This window comes from Bison bison, unplaced genomic scaffold (genome assembly GCF_000754665.1).
Source record: "Bison bison bison isolate TAMUID 2011002044 unplaced genomic scaffold, Bison_UMD1.0 scf7180017864535, whole genome shotgun sequence".
Classification (NCBI taxonomy): Eukaryota; Metazoa; Chordata; class Mammalia; order Artiodactyla; family Bovidae; genus Bison; species Bison bison.
Window position 1 is genome coordinate 8,353,103 of NW_011495084.1, and position 3,800 is coordinate 8,356,902.

Below are 3,800 nucleotides of genomic sequence, written 5' to 3' on the forward strand. Positions count from 1 at the left end.
AAACGAAGATCATGGCATCTGGTCCCATCACTTCATGAGAAATAAATGGGGAAACAGTGGAAACAGTGTCAGACTTTATTTTTTTGTGCTCCAAAATCCCTGCAGATGGTGACTGCTGCCATGAAATTAAAAGACGCTTACTCCTTGGAAGAAAAGTGACGACCAACCTGGATAGCATATTGAAAAGCAGAGACATTACTTTGCCAACAAAGGTCCATGTAGTCAAGGCTATGGCTTTTCCTGTGGTCATGTATGGATGTGAGAGTTGGACTGTGAAGAAAGCTGAGTACCGAAGAATTGATGCTTTTGAACTGTGGTGTTGGAGAAGACTCTTGAGAGTCCCTTGGACTGCAAGGAGATCCAACCAGTCCATTCTGAAAGAGATCAGCCCTGAGATTTCTTTGGAAGGAATGTTGCTAAAGCTGAATCTCCAGTACTTTGGCCACCTCATATGAAGTGTTGACTCATTGGAAAAGTCTCTGATGCTGGGAGGGATTGGGGGCAGAAGGAGAAGGGGATGACAGAGGATGAGATATCTGGATGGCATCACTGACTCGATGGACATGTGTCTGAGTGGACTCCAGGAGTTGGTAATGGACAGAGAGGCCTGGCATGCTGTGATTCATGGGATCGCAAAGAGTCAGACACGACTGAGTGACTGAACTGAACCAGGCTATATTTTTTGGTTGGTGCATTTAATCCATTTACATTTAAGGTAATTGTCTATATAATGATCCTATTAATATTTTGTTAATTGGGGTTGATTTTTGTAGTTCTTTTCCTTCTCTTGTATTTCATGCATAGAGAAGTTCCTTTAGCATTTGTTGTAAAACTGAGTTCATGGTGCTAGATTCTCTTAATTTCTGCTTTCTGGAAAACTTTTGATTTTCCCACCAAATCTCAGTGAGAGTTTTGTTGGATAGAGCATTCTTGTAGGTTGTAGATTCTTCCATTTCATAACTTTACACGTATCATGCATTCCATTCTGGCTTGTAGTTTCTATTATCAGTTGATAAGCTTATGGAATTTCCTTTGTATATATTTGTGTGTGTGTGTGTGTGTTTTTCCCTTGTTGCTTTTAATAAGTCTGATTACTATGTGCCTCAGTGTGTTCCTGCTTGGGTTGATCCTGCATGAGCCTCTCTGAACTTTCTGGACTTGCTTGACTATTTCCTTACCCATGTTTGGAATTTTTCAGCTATTATCTCTTCAAATATTTCTCAGGTCTTTTCTCTCTTCTCCTTCTGGGATCACTATAATGTGAATACTGGTGCATTTGCTGTTGTCCCAAAGGTCTCACAGATTGTCTCAATTCTTCTCATTCTTTTTTCTGCATTCTGTTTTGCAGCATTTATTTCCACCATTGTCTTCCAGGTTATTTATCCATTCTTCTGTTTTAGTTATTCTGCTATTGATTCCTTTGAGTGTATTGTTCATCTCTGTTTATTAGTTCTTTAAAATTTCTAGGTCTTTGGTAAACGTTTCTTGCATTTTCTCCCATTCTTTTTCAGAGATCAAGGATCATTTTCACTATCATTATTCTGAATTTTTTTCTGGGAAGTTGCCTATCTCCATTTCATTTAGTTGTTTTTCTGGAGATTTATTTTGTTCCTTCATCTGGGCTATTTTTTTTTTTTTTTCATTTTGGTTAGCTTTCTACGATTGTGGTATTAGTTCTAGAGGCAGCTTGGATTGGAGTTATTAATTCTTCTATCTGCCCTTTTCTGGATGAGGTTGAGGCTTGTGCAACCTTCCGGATGGGAGGGATTGGCTATGGGAAAACCTGGGTCTTGCTCTGGTGGGCAGAGCTCAGTAAAACTTTAATTCAATTGTCTGCTCCCTGTTAGTTGTTTGGCCTGAGTGACCCACTCCCAGAGTCTACAGGCTCTGTGGTAGGGCTATTGATGACCTCCAAGAGGACTTACGCTGAGACATATCTCCAAGGACTCTTGCTGCCAGTTCCTCTGTCCCCATGGTGGGCCAACACATGCCTCTGTAGGAGACCCTCAGACACTTACACACAGGTTTGGCTCAGTCTCCTATGGGATCACTGTTCCTTTCCCCTAGATCCTGGTGCATACAAAATTTTGTTTGTACCCTCCAAGAGTGGAGTCTGTTTATCTCAGTCTTGTGGAAGTCCTGCAACCAAATCCTGCTAGCCTTCAAAGTAAAATACCTTGGGGATTCCCAGTCCCTGGGCTAGATCCCCAGGCTAAGGAGACTGATGTGGGGTCTAAAACCTTCACAACAGTTTGAGAACTTCTTTGGTATTATTGTTCTCCAGTTTGCGGGTCACCCAACTGGTAGGTATAGAATTTGATTTTATCATGATTGTGATCTTCCTACTGTTTTGTCATGGCTTCTTTTGTCCTTGGATGTGAGGTATATTTGTTTGGTGGGTTCCAGTATGTTCCTATCAATGGTTGTTCAACAGCTAGTTGTGATTTTGGTGCTCTGGCTGGAGAAGGTGAGCACAAGTCCTTCTACCCCCTTTTATATTCTGATTCAAGCATATGCAGCGCAATCCTACTCAAAAAATATCAAGAAAAGTTGAACTTTGTGGTAACCATACATTGCATATAGAAGAAAACTGTAAAAAAAATCAGATCAGATCAGTCGCTCAGTCGTGTCTGACTCTTTGCGACCCCATGAATCACAGCATGCCAGACCTCCATGTCCATCACCAGCTACCGGAGTTCACTGAGACTCATGTCCATCGAGTCAGTGATGCCATCCAGCCATCTCATCCTCTGTCATCCCCTTCTCCTCTTGCCCCCAATCCTTCCTAGCATCAGAGCCTTTTCCAATGAATCAACTCTTCGCATGAAGTGGCCAAAGTACTGGAATTTCAGCTTTACCATTATTCCTTCCAAAGAAATCCTAGGGCTGATCTCCTTCAGAATGGACTGGTTGGATCTCCTTGCAGTCCAAGGGGCTCTCAAGAGTCTTCTCCAACACCACAGTTCAAAAGCATCAATTCTTCGGCACTCAGCCTTCTTCACAGTCCAACTCTCACATCCATACATGACCACAGGAAAAACCATAGCCTTGACTAGACAAACCTTTGTTGGCAAAGTAATGTCTCTGCTTTGAATATGCTATCTAGGTTGGTCATAACTTTCCTTCCAAGGAGTAAGTGTCTTTTAATTTCATGGCTGCACTCACCATCTGCAGTGATTTTGGAGCCCAGAAAAATAAAGTCGACACTGTTTCCACTGTTTCCCCATTTATTTCCCATGAAGTGATGGGACCGGATGCTATGATCTTCGTTTTCTGAGTGTTGAGCTTTAAGCCAACTTTTTCACTCTCCACTTTCACTTTCATCAAGAGGCTTTTGAGTTCCTCTTCACTTTCTGCTATAAGGGTGGTGTCATCTGCATATCTCAGGTTATTGATATTTCTCCCGGCAATCTTGATTCCAGCTTGTGTTTCTTGCAGTCCAGCATTTCTCAGAATGTACTCTGTATATAAGTAAATAAGCAGGGTGACAGTATACAGCCTTGATGTACTCCTTTTCCTATTTGGAACCAGTCTGTTGTTCCATGTCCAGTTCTAACTGTTGCCTCCTGACCTGCATACAGATTCCTCAAGAGGCAGATCAGGTGGTCTGGTATTCCCATCTCTTTCAGAATTTTCCACAGTTTATTGTGATCCACACAGTCAAAGGCTTTGGCATAGTCAATAAAGCAGAAATAGATGCTTTTCTGGAACTCTCTTGCTTTTTCCATGATCCAGCAGATGTTGGAAATTTGATCTCTGCTTCCTCTGTCTTTTCTAAAACCAGCTTGAACATCAGGAAG